The sequence below is a fragment of the Schistocerca cancellata genome, chromosome 2 (assembly GCF_023864275.1).
Source record: "Schistocerca cancellata isolate TAMUIC-IGC-003103 chromosome 2, iqSchCanc2.1, whole genome shotgun sequence".
Lineage (NCBI taxonomy): Eukaryota > Metazoa > Arthropoda > Insecta > Orthoptera > Acrididae > Schistocerca > Schistocerca cancellata.
The window spans coordinates 752851368-752873883 of NC_064627.1; the positions used below are offsets into that span (position 1 = coordinate 752851368).

The window sequence follows — 22516 nt, forward strand, 5'->3', positions numbered from 1 at the left end:
CTCAAGGACCCAACACAAACGCCGTCCCACCATACGTTCGAGCAATTTGCACAAAACGTTGGTGAGGGTAATGGGACGATAGCTGTCCACCGCCAGTGGGTCCGCACCGGGCTTCAAGATGGGGACAATAATACCCTCTCGCCATTGCGACGGGAACACGCCTTCGCTCCAAATGCGATTAAATATCGCGAGAATGTGTCTCTGGCAGTCCCTGGAGAGATGCTTCAGCATCTGTGCGTGGATGCAGTCCGGTCCTGGTGCTGTATCAGGGCAATCGGCGAGGGCAGCGAGGAATTCCCTCTCGCTGAAAGGAGCATTGTAAGTTTCAGAACGACGCGTGTGGAACGATAATGGCGTCTGCTCGGCCCGCTCTTTGAGAGAGCGAAAGGCGGGGGGATAAGTTGCAGTCGCAGAGCTCGTAGCGAAGTGCGCAGCAAGATGTTCAGCAATGGCGGCAGCGTCCGTGCACACAGCGCCGTCCAAAGAGATCCCAGGGACACCCGTAGGGGTCTGGTGTCCATAAATCCGCCGTATCCGGGACCACACGAGCGAGGGGGAAACACGGGAGCCCAAGGAGGAAACATACCGCTCCCAGCACTCCTGCTTACGCCGTGCAAGAAGACGGCGGGCGAAGGCACGGAGCCTCTTAAAGGCGATGAGGGTCTCCAGAGACGGGTGCCGCCTATGACGCTGGAGAGCCCGCCTACGGTCGCGAATAGCCTCAGCAATCTCCGGCGACCACCAGGGGACAGCCTTCCTCCGAGGGAGGCCAGAAGAACGGGGGATGGAAGCCTCGGCCGCTGAAATGATGGACGTGGTTAAAACACGAACCACCTCGTCAATGTCACCCTGTGGGGGAGACTCAATGGTTGCAGCGGAAGTAAAAGCTGGCCAGTCAGCCCTGTGGAGAGCCCAGCGGGGCAAGCGCCCAGAAGAATGACACTGGGGCAGTGACAAATAGATGGGAAAATGGTCACTACCACACAGGTCAGGGTGCACTCTCCAGTGGAGGGATGGGACAAGGCCAGGGCTGCAAATAGAGAGATCGATGGCCGAGAACGAGCTATGGGCCACACTGAAATGCGTGGGAGCACCGGTGTTCAAGAGGCTAAGGTCGAGCTGAGCCAACACATGCTCCACGGCCCGACCGCGAACATCGGAGACAGTCCCACCCCATAGAGGGTTGTGGGCATTGAAATCACCCAGCAGCAAAAAAGGTGGCGGCAGTTCGGCTATCAGAGCAGCCAGGACATGCTGTGCGACAACACCATCAGGTGGAAGGTAAATACTGAAGACGGTGATAGCCTGTGGCGTCCACACCCGAACAGCGACAGCCTCTAAAGCTGTTTGTAGAGGTACAAACTCGCTGTGAAGAGAGTTAAGGACATAGATGCAGACGCCACCAGACACCCTTTCATAAGCTGCTCGGTTCTTAAAATAACCCCGATAGCCATGGAGGGCGGGGGTTCGCATTGCTGGAAACCAAGTTTCCTGCAGAGCAATGCAAAGGAAAGGATGACGGCTGAGAAGTTGGCGGAGCTCAGCTAGATGGTGGAAGAAACCGCTGCAGTTACACTGGAGGATGGTATTAGCCATGGATGGGAAAGGCGTGAAGGGACTGGGGAGGCAGATTACGCCTCCGGGGCCCCTGCTGCTACTGAGTCACCACCTGGACAACAGCTATCTACTGCATCCGAGGGACTGGCGAGATCCATGTCCTCAGCGGACGCCAGGATCTCCACCTCATCTTCGGACGCAGAGGGAGAAGGTTGCGGTGGGACAGGTGCCACCGCAATTTCAGGATGCTTGGGAGCCTTTTTCTTCGACTGCTTTGCGCGCTGAGCCTTAGGTGGTTCTGGCTGGGAGGGCCTCACTGGGTCAGTCTCTGGGACTGAAGACGACCGTGACGCCCTACGACCAGCGACCGGTGGTTGTTTGACAAACTTGCGGGTGTCCGCTTTGGCACTGGGCAAAGCCTGGGATGGGAGGGCCCCAAGGGACCCCTTCCGAGCGAGAGGAGCCGAAGAAGGCTCACGCTTCTCCGGCTGTGAAGGGGGACAGATGTCCCCGGTGGTTGGGGTGGTGTTGCTCCTGAAGTAGATGGAGCAGGAGCAACAGGGAGTGAAGTGCCCCCCACAACCAAGGGGGCCGGTGAATGCTGACCGAGCTGAGATCGAACTGGTGTTGCAGCAGCGGCATAACTAGTTGGCATTGGCACAGGATGTAGCCGCTCAAATTTCCGCCTTGCCTCAGTGTAGGACAGGCGGTCCAGGGTCTTATATTCCATTATCCTCCTTTCTTTCTGGAAGATCCTACAGTCCGGCGAGCAGGGGGAATGGTGTTCTCCGCAGTTAACACAGATAGGAGGCGGGGCACATGGAGTATCAGGATGCGAAGGACGTCCACAATCCCGACACGTGATGCTGGAAGTACAGCGAGATGACATGTGCCCGAACTTCCAGCATTTAAAACACCGCATCAGAGGAGGGATATATGGCTTCACATCACAACGGTAAACCATCACCTTAACCTTTTCGGGTAAGACATCACCCTCAAAGGCCAAGATGAAGGCACCGGTGGCTACCTGATTATCCCTCGGACCCCGATGGACGCGCCGGACGAAGTGAACACCTCGTCGTTCTAGGTTGGCGCGTAATTCATCGTCGGACTGCAGAAGAAGATCCCTGTGGAATATAATACCCTGGACCATGTTCAGACTCTTATGCGGCGTGATGTTAACTGAAACATCCCCCAACTTGTCACAATTGAGCAACCTCCGTGACTGGGCAGAGGATGCCGTTTTGATGAGCACAGAACCAGAGCGCATCTTGGACAAGCCCTCCACCTCCCCGAACTTGTCCTCTAAATGCTCCACAAAAAACTGGGGCTTGGTTGACATAAACGATTCCCCATCAACTCGCGTACACACAAGGAATCGGGGTGAATAGTCTCCACTGCCCTCTTTTGCCATACGTTCCTCCCATGGAGTGGCCAGGGAGGGAAATGATCGTGGATCGTATTTCCTGCCGTTGAGGTTAGACCTCGATAGCTTAGAGACTGCTGGTGGTGGCCCACCAGCGAGAGATGATGTACCACGCTTCATTGCGGGTCATCCGCCCTGATGCCACCTACTCCGACCAAGGGCCCTCCCCACGGGCGCCACCCAGCCACAGCAAAGGCCACCTGGCAGGATGGCCATTGCTGGGAGTCCCGATGCCCCGGGGCGATGGGCATCTACTCCTTGGCATACGTGGGGAGTTAACGGCGCAGGCATCAGTAGAGCGATCCCTGTGTTGTCAGGGGGCTACAACCAAGAGGGTACATGGCGGCCCCACCACAACGGACTGGCTACCGTGCTGGATCTTAGGTGCAAAAAATGGCCAAGGTCGTCGTCGCAGTTAAAAGAAACGCTGCAGAGTGCAGTGTGGTAATCGCCCAAGAGATCGAAAACGAGCGGGACACCATTGCAACGACGAGAAAGACGGCTAAAGGTCTAATTGCACGACGGATACAGTGCACCATGTAAGGCGCCCTTCCCCAATTGGCTCGCTCTTCGGAATAATTTAGAAAGATGGAGGTCAAACCCGAGAGGGGACCATCACATAAGGCCGAAACATGTGAGACTCCTTTTAGTCGCCTCTTACGACAGGCAGGAATACCGCGGGCCTATTCTAACCCCCCGAACCCGCAGGGGGGGGGGGGTGAAATGGGCCTCTTTGTTGGAGTAGGTGGCGTACATTTTGAGGTGGAAAATGGAACGGGCAGCGAGGGATACCTGTTGGAGGGTGTGGGGGCGCTGAAAGGGATGGACATTCTGAAGGACGATGGTGAAGAATCTGATGATGTCCTCAGCGGTAGGGGGCAGGTGAAGAGAATTGCTGGGAGAAGTGGCGGCGTCCAGAGGGCGGACAGGAATGGTGAGTTCAGGAGTTGTCGGAGGGGGTCAGGATTTACACTTTTGGGAGTAGGTGGGATGGGGGAGATTGCAGGTTTTGCAGAAGGGAGGGGATTGAAGGTTAGGGCACTGCCGGAGGAAGTGTGCCTGCCTACAATGCGGGCAGGTGAGGGCCTCACGGCACTCGGCTGTTGGGTGTGCGTTATAGAGCAGACACCTCTGGCAGCGCAGGGATTGAGGAGGGGAATGGGAGGGGTCGACCTTGTAGCGCTGGTTCAAGAGGAGGGCACCCTCCTTCAAGAGATGGTCAATGGAGGGGGCGTCCTCGGAGAAAACCCGCATAAGTGGGGTGGGGCCGGCCGAGTTGAAAATGCGGCGGTCGGTCCGCCCGCATCTCAAGCATGGGATGCGCCTTCAGCTCCACCAACACCTCCTCCACGATCGTCGGACTAAGCCGTGTGAGCACGGCGATGGGCGAGCGACGCGGGGGGTTGGGGTTGGCGGCTAGGGGACAGAGAAGGAGCAGGGGTGAGGGAGGCGTTGGGGCTGAAATGGGTGATGGGGAGGCGGAAGAGGATGTCGGTATGGAGGGTTGGGCTGGGGGAGGAGATGAGAACGGAATCCCGTCTGGGAGTGAGGAGAGAGATGGGGGCACCAGGGAAGTGTTGGCGGAGGAGGAGGGAGAGATTCCGCACCTCGAGTAGGGAAGGATCGGGATGGGAGACGAGGTATTTGTATAAAGAGGGGGGAGGAGGAGGAAGAGGAGCAGTAGGCGGACGGAGTGGGGCCAGGAGGGGAGACATCCATGGCAATCTGGGGGGGGGGAAGGAGGACAGGGCAGGGCCTTTTTGGGAGTGGAGGAGGTGGTGGTGCCACTAGGTTGTTTAACAGCGGCAGAAGGGTGGGTGGTGATATGAGGGACGGGAGCTATAGGGAGGTGATGGGAAGGGGCAGGTCCCGGCGTGGAAGCAGCAGTCGGCGCCGACGGGCCACCACCCTAGCTGGAGCGGCAGCGTCAGGCCGGGGGAGTGCGGGGAAAGAATCAGAGGGACAGGAGCAGGAGGTAGAAGCTGGAGAGGGGGCGACAAAGAGCGAGGGTGAAGGGAGAGTGAGAAGAGGTGGGATGGAAAGAGGGGGGTGTGACTGGGCACACCATGTTATGGTGGTGGTGGCGGCGAAGGGGGAAGTATAAACGATGGTAGTGGTGGTGGGGCCGGACATGACGACAGGGAGAAACAAAAACGCACAGGAGGAAAAAGAAAGGATAAAAACTGGGGACAGACGGAGATGGAGGAAGACAAAGATGAAGACGGACGAAGACCAGTCCCACACTGACAGCGACGACGGGTGGCAGGAACGCCGCAGCTGCTGCTGCTGCTGCTGCTGCCACCACGGACGGGGCCGGGGCTGCTGCTGCTGGGCTGGCTGGCTGGCTGGCTAGCTGGAACGCTGCTGCTGCTGCAGGAGGACTGGCTGGCTGCTGCCAGCTGGACTGCTGCTGATGGTCGCAACCACTGCTGCTGGCTGGGGCTGGACCCCTGCTGCTCAGCTGGCTGGCTGGCACCTGAAAAACCTAGCACTTCGATTAGTGCTGGAATGGCACAATCGAAGGGTGGAGGGTAACCTTGCGGAGTATCGCCAGTGATCGGCTTTCGTCGCTTTTTTTTTTCCTTTATAGTTATTTTAATACCTGAACAATCAGGCAGGCTGTCAGCGGCATGCTACGCCGCTCTTCAGCCAAAGTGGTAACAATAGCAGTACACAGAATGGAGAATAAGAAAAGAAAAAGTGACGGGCAAAAAGTAGTGGTCACAGATACACAAAAAAAAACATGGAGCCGTTCACACTCGACGATAACGACACTGAGAACACGTTGACACAACGCATATAACACTGATGAATCCGACGGCACAAGTGAATGTAGAAGCGTGACGGCGGACACTAAAAACACAAAACGACATCACACACACGAGCCACTGATGGCGATGACCTCCGGCACGCGAAAATCCACGTAGGGTGTGCGAGTCTGGGTGAACTGCCAAGAGGGGAACAAGGGTGAAGGGGGGGTGGAGCGGGGAGAACAAAGATGCCAATGGCTGAGGAGATGCGACGAGGAATAGGACAGGGGAGGAGAGGCCCGGGGGAGGAGTGGGGAGAAAGGGAGGAGGGAGGGAGGGTGCCCAAAGGAACAGACACAGGAACAGGGAGGGAGGATCAAAGTTGGTAGGAGGGGTAGATGGAGGGGAGGAGGACTTCATCAGACCGAGGTAAGACTGATAGGACGGCAGGAGGAGACGGCGGACAGGGGTTTGCAAGGTTTAAGGAACATGAGGATACGGGAGGTTTTCCACAGGTCGGGGTAGTAACCAGTGAACAGGACTACATTGTAGAGCCTGGCCAGGGTGGAGAGGAAAGAGACAGGAGCTTCACGAAGGTGACGGTAGGTGACACGATCGTGACCAGGAGCGATGTTGCGTTTTGTGCGGAGTGTAGCAAGGAGATCCTGCGTAGTGATAGGAGCATTGAGTTCCGTGTGTGCAATGTTGTCCAAGTACTGGAAACCAGGAGCGAGGGGAGGGACAGAGGTGTCAGTTCGATCGCGGATATCCGGGAAGAGGGAGTAATCGAACTGGGGATCATCGGGGATGGAAAATACATCAGAGAGGTAGGAGGCAAAGTGATTGGCCTTACTAAGGATGTCAGGGAAGGGGTGATCATCATGGAGAAGAGGATAGTAGGGGGAGGGTTTAGTTCCGGTAAGGCGACGGAAGGCTGACCAGAACTTGGACGAGGCGATAGGGAGGGTAGCATTTAAACGGGTGCATGTCTGTCGCCAGTCCCAGCGTTTCTTACCTGCGAGCAAATTTCGAATGTGTCGCTGTAGTTGCCGGTGGCGTCGTAGTGTGTCCAGGTCACGCATGCGGAGGAAGGCACGGGAGAGACGGCGGGATTCACGGAGGAGGAGGACGGCCTGCGGGGGTAAGGTAGTATGGTGGGGGTGGATGGCGACAGTAGGGACGTGGGCCTCCACAGGCTCAGACAAGGTCTGCTGGAGAAATGAGGCGGCATGTGTGACATCGTCGGGGTGGTGGTAGGTGAAAAGGTGGCTATCGACCTGGGTGGAGAGGGTATCCCGGTAGGCATTCCAGTTGGCATGGGAATAGACATGGACGTACTTGGGGGGGACAATACGAGGGTCGGGGCGGGGGCGACGACTGTCTGAAACGGTGAGGAGGACAGGGAGATGGTCGCTACCAATAGGCTCTAGGACATCCACCGTTATGCGGCCAAGGAGGTTGGGGGAGGAGAGGATAACATCGGGAGTGGATTTGGATTCTAGACGGGTGTGCTGGGGGATGGGGATGAGGTCGCCTTGAAGGGAGGAGAGGAACCGATGCCACCGCCGTAACTGGGCAGCGGAAGGACTATGGATGTTGAGGTCAGCGGCGATCACGTAGGAGGATAAGGTACGGTCGATGTGGGAGAGGAAGTCGAAGGGAATAGGGGCGTTGGGGCGGACATAGATGGTGGTGCAGGTAACGGTAAGGCCGGGGAAGAAGAGACTAAGGATCAGGTGTTCGGTGGGGTCGGGAAGGAGAGGTTGGAGCCGAACGGGGATCTGGCGGTGGTGACCAATGGCAACTCCGCCACGCGCAATTGGGAGGGGATTATCCGAGCGGTGGAGGAGATAGGGCGAAGTGTGGATGGTGTGGTGGGGTTGGAGGAAGATTTCATTAAGGAGGAAGGCATCCACGTAGTGGGTGGCAAGGGTGTGCAGGAAGAGGTTCTTGTGGCGGGAAGGGAGCGGATATTGTTGAAAAGGATACATTGCTGTCACACCATGACAGGGATTTACACGAGAGTGTCAAGGCGGGAGAAGGTGAAATTGGCCTGGTTGTTGGAGTAGGTGGCGTACATTTTGAGGTGGAAAATGGAACGGGCAGCAAGGGATACCTGTTGGAGGGTGTGGGGGCGCTGAAAGGGATGGACATTCTGAAGGACGATGGTGAGGAAACTGATGATGCCCTCAGCGGTGGGGGGGGAGGGGGGGAGGGAATTTCCAGGAGGGGAGGGCCTCCAGAGGACGGACAGGAACGGTGAGTTCAGGAGTGGTCGGAGGGGGTCGGGCTTTACACATTTGGGAGTAGGTGGGATGGGGGAGATTGCAGGTATTGCAGGAAGGAGGGGATTGGAGGTTAGGGCACTGCCTGAGGAAGTGCGCTTGCCTACAATGCGGGCAGGTGGGGGCCTCACGGCACTCAGCTGTGGGGTGAGCGTTATAGCGCAGACACCTCTGGCAGCACAGGGATTGAGGAGGGGAACGGGAGGGGTCGACCTTGTAGCGCTGGTTGAAGAGGAGGGCACCCTCCTTCAGGAGACGGTCAATGGAGGAAGCGTCCTCGGAGAAAACCCGCATAAGGCGGATGGGACCGGCCAAGTTGAAATTGCGGCGGACCGCCCGCACTTCCAGTGTGGGATGCGCCTTGAGCTCCGCCAACACCTCCTCCTCCGTGATCGACGGACTGAGCCGTGTGATCACGGCGGTGAGGGTCGGTGGGCGACATGGGGGTTGGGGTTGGCGGGTAGGAGATGGGGAAGGAGCAGGGGTGAGGGAGGCGTTGGGGCCAAAACGGGTGATGGGGAGGTGGGAGAGGATGTCAGTATGGAGGGTGGGGCTGGGGGAGGAGATGAGAACGGAATCCCGTCTGGGAGTGAGGAGAGAGATGGGTGCCCCAAGGAAGTGTTGGCGGAGGAGGAGGGAGAGATTCCGGGCCTCAAGAAGGGAAGGATCGGGACAGGAGAGGAGGTATTTGTAGAAAGAGGGGGGGGAGGAGGAGGAGGAGGAGGAGGAGGAGGAAGTGAGCAGGGCCAGGTGGGGAGACATCCATGGCACCCTTGGGGGGGGGGAAGGAGGGTTGGGGCGGGGCCTTTTTGGGAGCGGATTAAGTGGTGGTGCCACTAGGGCGTTAAACGGCGGCAGAAGGGCGGGTGGTGATATGAGGGAAGGGAGCTATAGGGAGGTGGTGGGACGGGACAGGTCCCGGCGTGGACGCAGCAGTCGGCGCCAGAGATGGTGATGGTGAAGGCGACGGTGATGGTGACAGTGGCGGCGGTGATGGCGAAGGCGATGGGGAGAGATGGACATGGACAGTGGCACGACGGGCCACCATCCTAGCTGGAGCTGCAGTGACAGGCTGGGGGAGTGGGGGGAGAGGATCAGAGGGACAGGAGCGGCAGGAAGAAGCTGGAGAGGGGGCGACAAAGAGCGAGGGCGAAGGGAGAGTGAGAAGAGGCGGGATGGAAAGAGGGGGGTTTGACTGGGCACACCATGTTATGTTGGTGGTGGCGGCGGAGGGGGAAGTATAAACGATGGCTGTGGTGGTAGTGGTGGTGGGGGCTGACATGACGATGGGGATGAAACAAAAATGCACAGAACGAAAAAGAAAGGACAAAAACGGGGGAAAGACGAGAACGAATGAAGACGGAGACGGAGGAAGACGAGGACGGAGGAAGACGAGGACGGACGAAGACCAGAGTCCCACGCTGCTGGCGCTGGCGCCTACTCGACGATGGGCGGCAGAAACGCCGCCGCTGCTGGTGCTGCGGACGGGGCCGGGGCCGCTGCCGCTGCCGCTACTGCTGCGGCCGCTGCTGCTGCTGGAGGGCTAGCTGGCTGCCGCTGCTGGCTGGAGCGCTGCTGCTGGAGAGCTAGATGGCTGCCGTCGGCTGGACCGCTGCTGCTGGCTGGGTCCAATGTCGCTGACCGGGACCGATTCTGCTGGCCGGGACGACTGCTGCTGCTGCTGCTGCTCGGCTGGAACGCTGGCTGGCTGGCAGGCTGGCACCTGAAACCTAGCGCTTCGATTAGTGCTGGAATCGCACAACCGAAGGGCGGTAAACTTTCGGTGTACCGCCAGAGATGCTATCATATCCGTCTCAAACGAGCCCTCTTTCTCGGCTGTTGTAACCGCGAATGAGATCTGCGGAATGAGTGCTTTTTGCAGCCACAATGCCAGCCACACTATACCTTCGCTACTTCCAGGAGTGCCCTTAGTGCTAGCAAATACGGCAGCATTGTCAGTCGCCGAGCAACTGACGGACCACAGCTCACACTGTCAGATGTTCTAAGAGAGCTGGATGCACTCGTGAGTGTTGTGCGCGACGAACAAACAGGACGTCAGTGAACTCCAAGAGCGAACATCAATCAGCACGTTCGACATTCGACGCCGAGTAACAGAAGACACTTAAAAGGTAACACTTCTTTTTGCTTCTCCTTCCGAGTAGGACGTGGAAAGCTCGATCGAATATTTGTGCAAATTTTCATTCAGAATATGGAGATATTTTCTTCACGCATAAGAGAGAAAAAATAAAGTTTCATTCATGACAACATTTCAGCTGTGTCCGGAAAGCGGGTTGATTTCGAAGAAGCAGATTAATTTTGCGGTATTTGGTAAACGATTGATACCTTGTAGCTATGGCGACATTAAATCCACCACCTTTCGTATCTTTGCTTAGACGTGCAGTACGTAAGGATAAACTAAATTGCTTTTTGTTTCTTTCTAATTACACTTGTTATAGAGAGAGAAAAAGAAGAGTTTTATGTTATTTCCACTCCATTCGAAACCTATCTGTTCTCACTCCAAGGGCGCCCATACGACAGACAGTTTGTACAGGGGGTGGGGGACGGCTGAATCTGGAGGTATGGTGTACTTTTAATATTTTGGAAGACGAATAGCGAGCCTGTAAAGTAGCCATAAACAGATTTGAAGTTCCGCACCTGTTAAAGACGTGTGTAACACAGACTTTTTGACTCGATTTCTTGTAAGAAAAACATCCCTGATAACATTGCGTTTTCTACTTTCCCTGAGAGCCCCGAGTACAGGCGCCCTTGTCTCACTCAGCTACCACGAAAGAAATTTTCTGTGCTCACCACGCCGTTTTTCGTCTTCCCCATGTTGTAACTGCTCATTACCAATTTTTTTTTTTTTTTCCGGTCGCCTGCAAAGTAGTCACATGAAACACAACATCTGCGACGACAAGACATTCCTTACAGAAAGTAAAGGCTCACTGTCGTGGCCTAATAAACAGCCTACAGCGGTTCTCGTCCCATCACCGAATTTAAGCAACGCTGGCCCTTGTCAGTCAGTGTGGCCGCCTGGGAGCACAAGCTGCTGTTGCCTAGAATTTCTCTTCCCCGTTTTCGGTACAGTTGGCCACGTCATTTCACATCCCCGCCAGCTCCTCAAGTGCCGCAAGTCTGCAAGTCTTGAGACGCTACGCTAGACGCTTGCTTCCGACCCCTCATGTACCTGGCCACAGGCGACAATGCGTTCGGCTGGACGACGCCTCGTGTACGCCGGCTCGCGCCACCGCGGTCGCCGTGCGTGCAGGGAATGGCGCGCCGTCCAGTTGCGTTTGGCGCGCATTCCCCTGATGGACAGAGAAGCCAAAAGTCGCCGTTCGACCATTAATGGGGGTGTCGTACCAGAGTTAGACCGCTTGAGCCATCTCGCGGCTGCCGCTGCTACTACTGGTGCGCGTCCCCCGCGCTTATCGAACAGACAGTGTGCTCTGGCTCTGGGTTTGACGCCAGGTCGACGCAGACGTGTGGTACGCGCCTAGCGCGAGTGCTGCTGCGTTTGGCAGTCCCTTGCGGAACACGTTGCTGGCCGAGTGCTCAGACGCACTAGTTAGCGACTGCTATCACAGATTACTGCGTTTGCAATTGAAATAGACACCGGGACAGCGCGAACGCAAGTCCCGACTACCAAAAATTATGCGCCCGAGTTACTCACATTTGGAGTAATCGCGGGGGTCAGCTCGACCGAAGTGCAATGGAAGAGCCTCACCCCGGAGGAACCGCCTTCATGATCACGGTAGCCCCTACGCCAGGTAAGTATGCTTTCGTCGCGCCACAGGCGAGAATTTGTAGTGCCTCGCGCTCTCGAGATGTAACGAGAGCTCCTGACGTTTTCGCAATCGGCGAACAGAATGGTGGCCGTCCATGTACCTGTCTCCTTACAAGAGAGCTATTGGCTGTCGAGTTAGATGGCAGACAGTCGCAACAACGCTCCTCTGCCGAGAAAAACGATGCATTTTGTGCGAGCACCATCATACGGCTCGCGGCGCCGGCCGCTGCTGGGGTTAATTTACCGTTCCCTCCGGAAGATGGCGGGCCAAGTCCGGGTTGCCGCCTCCGGGCCCTCCTCTCCGTCTCAAACGAGCCCTCTTTCTCGGCTGTTGAAACCGCGAATGAGATCTGCGGAATGAGTGCTTTCTGCAGCCACAATGCAAGCCACACTTTACTTTCCCTCCTTCCAGGAGAGCCCTTAGTGCTAGCAAATACGGCAGCATTGTCACGCGCGGTCGTCTGTCGCCGAGCAACTGAAGGACCACAGCTCACACTGTCAGATGTTCTACGAGAGCTGGATGCACTCGTGAGTGTTGTGCGCGACGAACAAACAGGACGTCAGTGAACTCCAAGAGCGAACATCAATCAGCACGTTCGACATTCGACGCCGAGTAACAGAAGACACTTAAAAGGTAACACTTCTTTTTGCTTCTCCTTCCGAGTAGGACGTGGAAAGCTCGATCGAATATTTGTGCAAATTTTCATTCAGAATATGGAGATATTTTCTTCACGCATAAGAGAGAAAAAATAAAGTTTCATTCATGACAACATTTCAGCTGTGTCCGGAAAGCGGGTTGATTTCGAAGAAGCAGATTAATTTTGCGGTATTTGGTAAACGATTGATACCTTGTAGCTATGGTGACATTAAATCCACCACCTTTCGTATCTTTGCTTAGACGTGCAGTACGTAAGGATAAACTAAATTGCTTTTTGTTTCCCTCTAATTACACTTGTTATAGAGAGAGAAAAAGAAGAGTTTTATGTTATTTCCACTCTATTCGAAACCTATCTGTTCTCACTCCAAGGGCGCCCATAGGACAGACAGTTTGTACAGGGGGTGGGGGACGGCTGAATCTGGAGGTATGGTGTACTTTTAATATTTTGGAAGACGAATAGCGAGCTTGTAAAGTAGCCATAAACAGATTTGAAGTTCCGCACCTGTTAAAGACGTGCGTAACACAGACTTTTTGACTCGATTTCTCGTAAGAAAAGCACCCCTGATAACATTGCGTTTTCTACTTTCCCTGAGATCCCCGAGTGCAGCTACCACGAAAGAAATTTTCTGCGCTCACCACGCCGTTTTTCGTCTTCCCCATGTTGTAACTGCTCATTACTAATCTTTTTTTTTTTTTTTTTTTTTTTTTTCCGGTCGCCTTCAAAGTAGTCACATGAAACACAACATCTGCGACGACAAGACATTCCTTACAGAAAGTAAACGCTCACTGTCGTGGCCTAATAAACAGCCTACAGCGGTTCTCGTCCCATCACCGAATTTAAGCAACGCTGGCCCTTGTCAGTGTGGCCGCCTGGGAGCACAAGCTGCTGTTGCCTAGAATTTCTCTTCCCCGTTTTCGGTACAGTTGGCCACGTCATTTCACATCCCCGCAAGCTCCTCAAGTGCTGCAAGTCTTGAGACGCTACGCTAGACGCTTGCTTCCGGCCCCTCATGTACCTGGCCACAGGCGACAATGCGTTCAGCTGGACGACGCCTCGTGTACGCCGGCTCGCGCCACCGCGGTCGCCGTGCGTGCAGGGAATGGCGCGCCGTCCAATTGCGTTTGGCGCGCATTCCCCTGATGGACAGAGAAAGCCAAAAGTCGCCGTTCGACCATTAATGGGGGTGTCGTACCAGAGTTAGACCGCTTGAGCCATCTCGCGGCTGCCGCTGCTACTACTGGTGCGCGTCCCCCGCGCTTATCGAACAGACAGTGTGCTCTGGCTCTGGGTTTGACGCCAGGTCGACGCAGACGTGTGGTACGCGCCTAGCGCGAGTGCTGCTGCGTTTGGCAGTCCCTTGCGGAACACGTTGCTGGCCGAGTGCTCAGACGCACTAGTTAGCGACTGCTATCACAGATTACTGCGTTTGCAATTGAAATAGACACCGGGACAGCGCGAACGCAAGTCCCGACTACCAAAAATTATGCGCCCGAGTTACTCACATTTGGAGTAATCGCGGGGGTCAGCTCGACCGAAGTGCAATGGAAGAGCCTCACCCCGGAGGAACCGCCTTCATGATCACGGTAGCCCCTACGCCAGGTAAGTATGCTTTCGTCGCGCCACAGGCGAGAATTTGTAGTGCCTCGCGCTCTCGAGATGTAACGAGAGCTCCTGACGTTTTCGCAATCGGCGAACAGAATGGTGGCCGTCCATGTACCTGTCTCCTTACAAGAGAGCTATTGGCTGTCGAGTTAGATGGCAGACAGTCGCAACAACGCTCCTCTGCCGAGAAAAACGATGCATTTTGTGCGAGCACCATCATACGGCTCGCGGCGCCGGCCGCTGCTGGGGTTAATTTACCGTTCCCTCCGGAAGATGGCGGGCCAAGTCCGGGTTGCCGCCTCCGGGCCCTCCTCTCCGTCTCAAACGAGCCCTCTTTCTCGGCTGTTGAAACCGCGAATGAGATCTGCGGAATGAGTGCTTTCTGCAGCCACAATGCAAGCCACACTTTACTTTCCCTCCTTCCAGGAGAGCCCTTAGTGCTAGCAAATACGGCAGCATTGTCACGCGCGGTCGTCTGTCGCCGAGCAACTGAAGGACCACAGCTCACACTGTCAGATGTTCTACGAGAGCTGGATGCACTCGTGAGTGTTGTGCGCGACGAACAAACAGGACGTCAGTGAACTCCAAGAGCGAACATCAATCAGCACGTTCGACATTCGACGCCGAGTAACAGAAGACACTTAAAAGGTAACACTTCTTTTTGCTTCTCCTTCCGAGTAGGACGTGGAAAGCTCGATCGAATATTTGTGCAAATTTTCATTCAGAATATGGAGATATTTTCTTCACGCATAAGAGAGAAAAAATAAAGTTTCATTCATGACAACATTTCAGCTGTGTCCGGAAAGCGGGTTGATTTCGAAGAAGCAGATTAATTTTGCGGTATTTGGTAAACGATTGATACCTTGTAGCTATGGTGACATTAAATCCACCACCTTTCGTATCTTTGCTTAGACGTGCAGTACGTAAGGATAAACTAAATTGCTTTTTGTTTCCCTCTAATTACACTTGTTATAGAGAGAGAAAAAGAAGAGTTTTATGTTATTTCCACTCTATTCGAAACCTATCTGTTCTCACTCCAAGGGCGCCCATAGGACAGACAGTTTGTACAGGGGGTGGGGGACGGCTGAATCTGGAGGTATGGTGTACTTTTAATATTTTGGAAGACGAATAGCGAGCTTGTAAAGTAGCCATAAACAGATTTGAAGTTCCGCACCTGTTAAAGACGTGCGTAACACAGACTTTTTGACTCGATTTCTCGTAAGAAAAGCACCCCTGATAACATTGCGTTTTCTACTTTCCCTGAGATCCCCGAGTGCAGCTACCACGAAAGAAATTTTCTGCGCTCACCACGCCGTTTTTCGTCTTCCCCATGTTGTAACTGCTCATTACTAATCTTTTTTTTTTTTTTTTTTTTTTTTTTTTTTTTTTTCCGGTCGCCTTCAAAGTAGTCACATGAAACACAACATCTGCGACGACAAGACATTCCTTACAGAAAGTAAACGCTCACTGTCGTGGCCTAATAAACAGCCTACAGCGGTTCTCGTCCCATCACCGAATTTAAGCAACGCTGGCCCTTGTCAGTGTGGCCGCCTGGGAGCACAAGCTGCTGTTGCCTAGAATTTCTCTTCCCCGTTTTCGGTACAGTTGGCCACGTCATTTCACATCCCCGCAAGCTCCTCAAGTGCTGCAAGTCTGCAAGTCTTGAGACGCTACGCTAGACGCTTGCTTCCGGCCCCTCATGTACCTGGCCACAGGCGACAATGCGTTCAGCTGGACGACGCCTCGTGTACGCCGGCTCGCGCCACCGCGGTCGCCGTGCGTGCAGGGAATGGCGCGCCGTCCAATTGCGTTTGGCGCGCATTCCCCTGATGGACAGAGAAAGCCAAAAGTCGCCGTTCGACCATTAATGGGGGTGTCGTACCAGAGTTAGACCGCTTGAGCCATCTCGCGGCTGCCGCTGCTACTACTGGTGCGCGTCCCCCGCGCTTATCGAACAGACAGTGTGCTCTGGCTCTGGGTTTGACGCCAGGTCGACGCAGACGTGTGGTACGCGCCTAGCGCGAGTGCTGCTGCGTTTGGCAGTCCCTTGCGGAACACGTTGCTGGCCGAGTGCTCAGACGCACTAGTTAGCGACTGCTATCACAGATTACTGCGTTTGCAATTGAAATAGACACCGGGACAGCGCGAACGCAAGTCCCGACTACCAAAAATTATGCGCCCGAGTTACTCACATTTGGAGTAATCGCGGGGGTCAGCTCGACCGAAGTGCAATGGAAGAGCCTCACCCCGGAGGAACCGCCTTCATGATCACGGTAGCCCCTACGCCAGGTAAGTATGCTTTCGTCGCGCCACAGGCGAGAATTTGTAGTGCCTCGCGCTCTCGAGATGTAACGAGAGCTCCTGACGTTTTCGCAATCGGCGAACAGAATGGTGGCCGTCCATGTACCTGTCTCCTTACAAGAGAGCTATTGGCTGTCGAGTTAGATGGCAGACAGTCGCAACAACGCTCCTCTGCCGAGAAAAACGATGCATTTTGTGCGAGCACCATCATACGGCTCGCGGCGCCGGCCGCTGCTGGGGTTAATTTACCGTTCCCTCCGGAAGATGGCGGGCCAAGTCCGGGTTGCCGCCTCCGGGCCCTCCTCTCCGTCTCAAACGAGCCCTCTTTCTCGGCTGTTGAAACCGCGAATGAGATCTGCGGAATGAGTGCTTTCTGCAGCCACAATGCAAGCCACACTTTACTTTCCCTCCTTCCAGGAGAGCCCTTAGTGCTAGCAAATACGGCAGCATTGTCACGCGCGGTCGTCTGTCGCCGAGCAACTGAAGGACCACAGCTCACACTGTCAGATGTTCTACGAGAGCTGGATGCACTCGTGAGTGTTGTGCGCGACGAACAAACAGGACGTCAGTGAACTCCAAGAGCGAACATCAATCAGCACGTTCGACATTCGACGCCGAGTAACAGAAGACACTTAAAAGGTAACACTTCTTTTTGCTTCTCCTTCCGAGTAGGACGTGGAAAGCTCGATCGAATATTTGTGCAAATTTTCATTCAGAATATGGAGATATTTTCTTCACGCATAAGAGAGAAAAAATAAAGTTTCATTCATGACAACATTTCAGCTGTGTCCGGAAAGCGGGTTGATTTCGAAGAAGCAGATTAATTTTGCGGTATTTGGTAAACGATTGATACCTTGTAGCTATGGTGACATTAAATCCACCACCTTTCGTATCTTTGCTTAGACGTGCAGTACGTAAGGATAAACTAAATTGCTTTTTGTTTCCCTCTAATTACACTTGTTATAGAGAGAGAAAAAGAAGAGTTTTATGTTATTTCCACTCTATTCGAAACCTATCTGTTCTCACTCCAAGGGCGCCCATAGGACAGACAGTTTGTACAGGGGGTGGGGGACGGCTGAATCTGGAGGTATGGTGTACTTTTAATATTTTGGAAGACGAATAGCGAGCTTGTAAAGTAGCCATAAACAGATTTGAAGTTCCGCACCTGTTAAAGACGTGCGTAACACAGACTTTTTGACTCGATTTCTCGTAAGAAAAGCACCCCTGATAACATTGCGTTTTCTACTTTCCCTGAGATCCCCGAGTGCAGCTACCACGAAAGAAATTTTCTGCGCTCACCACGCCGTTTTTCGTCTTCCCCATGTTGTAACTGCTCATTACTAATCTTTTTTTTTTTTTTTTTTTTTTTTTTTCCGGTCGCCTTCAAAGTAGTCACATGAAACACAACATCTGCGACGACAAGACATTCCTTACAGAAAGTAAACGCTCACTGTCGTGGCCTAATAAACAGCCTACAGCGGTTCTCGTCCCATCACCGAATTTAAGCAACGCTGGCCCTTGTCAGTGTGGCCGCCTGGGAGCACAAGCTGCTGTTGCCTAGAATTTCTCTTCCCCGTTTTCGGTACAGTTGGCCACGTCATTTCACATCCCCGCAAGCTCCTCAAGTGCTGCAAGTCTTGAGACGCTACGCTAGACGCTTGCTTCCGGCCCCTCATGTACCTGGCCACAGGCGACAATGCGTTCAGCTGGACGACGCCTCGTGTACGCCGGCTCGCGCCACCGCGGTCGCCGTGCGTGCAGGGAATGGCGCGCCGTCCAATTGCGTTTGGCGCGCATTCCCCTGATGGACAGAGAAAGCCAAAAGTCGCCGTTCGACCATTAATGGGGGTGTCGTACCAGAGTTAGACCGCTTGAGCCATCTCGCGGCTGCCGCTGCTACTACTGGTGCGCGTCCCCCGCGCTTATCGAACAGACAGTGTGCTCTGGCTCTGGGTTTGACGCCAGGTCGACGCAGACGTGTGGTACGCGCCTAGCGCGAGTGCTGCTGCGTTTGGCAGTCCCTTGCGGAACACGTTGCTGGCCGAGTGCTCAGACGCACTAGTTAGCGACTGCTATCACAGATTACTGCGTTTGCAATTGAAATAGACACCGGGACAGCGCGAACGCAAGTCCCGACTACCAAAAATTATGCGCCCGAGTTACTCACATTTGGAGTAATCGCGGGGGTCAGCTCGACCGAAGTGCAATGGAAGAGCCTCACCCCGGAGGAACCGCCTTCATGATCACGGTAGCCCCTACGCCAGGTAAGTATGCTTTCGTCGCGCCACAGGCGAGAATTTGTAGTGCCTCGCGCTCTCGAGATGTAACGAGAGCTCCTGACGTTTTCGCAATCGGCGAACAGAATGGTGGCCGTCCATGTACCTGTCTCCTTACAAGAGAGCTATTGGCTGTCGAGTTAGATGGCAGACAGTCGCAACAACGCTCCTCTGCCGAGAAAAACGATGCATTTTGTGCGAGCACCATCATACGGCTCGCGGCGCCGGCCGCTGCTGGGGTTAATTTACCGTTCCCTCCGGAAGATGGCGGGCCAAGTCCGGGTTGCCGCCTCCGGGCCCTCCTCTCCGTCTCAAACGAGCCCTCTTTCTCGGCTGTTGAAACCGCGAATGAGATCTGCGGAATGAGTGCTTTCTGCAGCCACAATGCAAGCCACACTTTACTTTCCCTCCTTCCAGGAGAGCCCTTAGTGCTAGCAAATACGGCAGCATTGTCACGCGCGGTCGTCTGTCGCCGAGCAACTGAAGGACCACAGCTCACACTGTCAGATGTTCTACGAGAGCTGGATGCACTCGTGAGTGTTGTGCGCGACGAACAAACAGGACGTCAGTGAACTCCAAGAGCGAACATCAATCAGCACGTTCGACATTCGACGCCGAGTAACAGAAGACACTTAAAAGGTAACACTTCTTTTTGCTTCTCCTTCCGAGTAGGACGTGGAAAGCTCGATCGAATATTTGTGCAAATTTTCATTCAGAATATGGAGATATTTTCTTCACGCATAAGAGAGAAAAAATAAAGTTTCATTCATGACAACATTTCAGCTGTGTCCGGAAAGCGGGTTGATTTCGAAGAAGCAGATTAATTTTGCGGTATTTGGTAAACGATTGATACCTTGTAGCTATGGTGACATTAAATCCACCACCTTTCGTATCTTTGCTTAGACGTGCAGTACGTAAGGATAAACTAAATTGCTTTTTGTTTCCCTCTAATTACACTTGTTATAGAGAGAGAAAAAGAAGAGTTTTATGTTATTTCCACTCTATTCGAAACCTATCTGTTCTCACTCCAAGGGCGCCCATAGGACAGACAGTTTGTACAGGGGGTGGGGGACGGCTGAATCTGGAGGTATGGTGTACTTTTAATATTTTGGAAGACGAATAGCGAGCTTGTAAAGTAGCCATAAACAGATTTGAAGTTCCGCACCTGTTAAAGACGTGCGTAACACAGACTTTTTGACTCGATTTCTCGTAAGAAAAGCACCCCTGATAACATTGCGTTTTCTACTTTCCCTGAGATCCCCGAGTGCAGCTACCACGAAAGAAATTTTCTGCGCTCACCACGCCGTTTTTCGTCTTCCCCATGTTGTAACTGCTCATTACTAATCTTTTTTTTTTTTTTTTTTTTTTTTTTTTTTTTTTTTTCCGGTCGCCTTCAAAGTAGTCACATGAAACACAACATCTGCGACGACAAGACATTCCTTACAGAAAGTAAACGCTCACTGTCGTGGCCTAATAAACAGCCTACAGCGGTTCTCGTCCCATCACCGAATTTAAGCAACGCTGGCCCTTGTCAGTGTGGCCGCCTGGGAGCACAAGCTGCTGTTGCCTAGAATTTCTCTTCCCCGTTTTCGGTACAGTTGGCCACGTCATTTCACATCCCCGCAAGCTCCTCAAGTGCTGCAAGTCTGCAAGTCTTGAGACGCTACGCTAGACGCTTGCTTCCGGCCCCTCATGTACCTGGCCACAGGCGACAATGCGTTCAGCTGGACGACGCCTCGTGTACGCCGGCTCGCGCCACCGCGGTCGCCGTGCGTGCAGGGAATGGCGCGCCGTCCAATTGCGTTTGGCGCGCATTCCCCTGATGGACAGAGAAAGCCAAAAGTCGCCGTTCGACCATTAATGGGGGTGTCGTACCAGAGTTAGACCGCTTGAGCCATCTCGCGGCTGCCGCTGCTACTACTGGTGCGCGTCCCCCGCGCTTATCGAACAGACAGTGTGCTCTGGCTCTGGGTTTGACGCCAGGTCGACGCAGACGTGTGGTACGCGCCTAGCGCGAGTGCTGCTGCGTTTGGCAGTCCCTTGCGGAACACGTTGCTGGCCGAGTGCTCAGACGCACTAGTTAGCGACTGCTATCACAGATTACTGCGTTTGCAATTGAAATAGACACCGGGACAGCGCGAACGCAAGTCCCGACTACCAAAAATTATGCGCCCGAGTTACTCACATTTGGAGTAATCGCGGGGGTCAGCTCGACCGAAGTGCAATGGAAGAGCCTCACCCCGGAGGAACCGCCTTCATGATCACGGTAGCCCCTACGCCAGGTAAGTATGCTTTCGTCGCGCCACAGGCGAGAATTTGTAGTGCCTCGCGCTCTCGAGATGTAACGAGAGCTCCTGACGTTTTCGCAATCGGCGAACAGAATGGTGGCCGTCCATGTACCTGTCTCCTTACAAGAGAGCTATTGGCTGTCGAGTTAGATGGCAGACAGTCGCAACAACGCTCCTCTGCCGAGAAAAACGATGCATTTTGTGCGAGCACCATCATACGGCTCGCGGCGCCGGCCGCTGCTGGGGTTAATTTACCGTTCCCTCCGGAAGATGGCGGGCCAAGTCCGGGTTGCCGCCTCCGGGCCCTCCTCTCCGTCTCAAACGAGCCCTCTTTCTCGGCTGTTGAAACCGCGAATGAGATCTGCGGAATGAGTGCTTTCTGCAGCCACAATGCAAGCCACACTTTACTTTCCCTCCTTCCAGGAGAGCCCTTAGTGCTAGCAAATACGGCAGCATTGTCACGCGCGGTCGTCTGTCGCCGAGCAACTGAAGGACCACAGCTCACACTGTCAGATGTTCTACGAGAGCTGGATGCACTCGTGAGTGTTGTGCGCGACGAACAAACAGGACGTCAGTGAACTCCAAGAGCGAACATCAATCAGCACGTTCGACATTCGACGCCGAGTAACAGAAGACACTTAAAAGGTAACACTTCTTTTTGCTTCTCCTTCCGAGTAGGACGTGGAAAGCTCGATCGAATATTTGTGCAAATTTTCATTCAGAATATGGAGATATTTTCTTCACGCATAAGAGAGAAAAAATAAAGTTTCATTCATGACAACATTTCAGCTGTGTCCGGAAAGCGGGTTGATTTCGAAGAAGCAGATTAATTTTGCGGTATTTGGTAAACGATTGATACCTTGTAGCTATGGTGACATTAAATCCACCACCTTTCGTATCTTTGCTTAGACGTGCAGTACGTAAGGATAAACTAAATTGCTTTTTGTTTCCCTCTAATTACACTTGTTATAGAGAGAGAAAAAGAAGAGTTTTATGTTATTTCCACTCTATTCGAAACCTATCTGTTCTCACTCCAAGGGCGCCCATAGGACAGACAGTTTGTACAGGGGGTGGGGGACGGCTGAATCTGGAGGTATGGTGTACTTTTAATATTTTGGAAGACGAATAGCGAGCTTGTAAAGTAGCCATAAACAGATTTGAAGTTCCGCACCTGTTAAAGACGTGCGTAACACAGACTTTTTGACTCGATTTCTCGTAAGAAAAGCACCCCTGATAACATTGCGTTTTCTACTTTCCCTGAGATCCCCGAGTGCAGCTACCACGAAAGAAATTTTCTGCGCTCACCACGCCGTTTTTCGTCTTCCCCATGTTGTAACTGCTCATTACTAATCTTTTTTTTTTTTTTTTTTTTTTTTTTCCGGTCGCCTTCAAAGTAGTCACATGAAACACAACATCTGCGACGACAAGACATTCCTTACAGAAAGTAAACGCTCACTGTCGTGGCCTAATAAACAGCCTACAGCGGTTCTCGTCCCATCACCGAATTTAAGCAACGCTGGCCCTTGTCAGTGTGGCCGCCTGGGAGCACAAGCTGCTGTTGCCTAGAATTTCTCTTCCCCGTTTT

General features: G+C 53.7%; 5 non-coding genes across 5 annotated transcripts; all 5 read right to left on the reverse strand.

Annotated features, from left to right (window-relative positions):
- Positions 1–11633: 11633 nt before the first annotated feature.
- Positions 11634–11796, reverse strand: LOC126163268 (U1 spliceosomal RNA). The gene has a single exon (XR_007535187.1). It is a non-coding gene; the product is annotated as a U1 spliceosomal RNA (small nuclear RNA).
- Positions 11797–13908: 2112 nt separating this feature from the next.
- Positions 13909–14071, reverse strand: LOC126163269 (U1 spliceosomal RNA). The gene has a single exon (XR_007535188.1). It is a non-coding gene; the product is annotated as a U1 spliceosomal RNA (small nuclear RNA).
- Positions 14072–16200: 2129 nt separating this feature from the next.
- On the reverse strand, positions 16201–16363 carry LOC126163270 (U1 spliceosomal RNA). The gene has a single exon (XR_007535189.1). It is a non-coding gene; the product is annotated as a U1 spliceosomal RNA (small nuclear RNA).
- A 2113-nt stretch (positions 16364–18476) lies between these two features.
- On the reverse strand, positions 18477–18639 carry LOC126163271 (U1 spliceosomal RNA). The gene has a single exon (XR_007535190.1). It is a non-coding gene; the product is annotated as a U1 spliceosomal RNA (small nuclear RNA).
- A 2131-nt stretch (positions 18640–20770) lies between these two features.
- Positions 20771–20933, reverse strand: LOC126163272 (U1 spliceosomal RNA). Its single transcript, XR_007535191.1, has one exon. It is a non-coding gene; the product is annotated as a U1 spliceosomal RNA (small nuclear RNA).
- Between the last annotated feature and the right edge of the window lie 1583 nt (positions 20934–22516).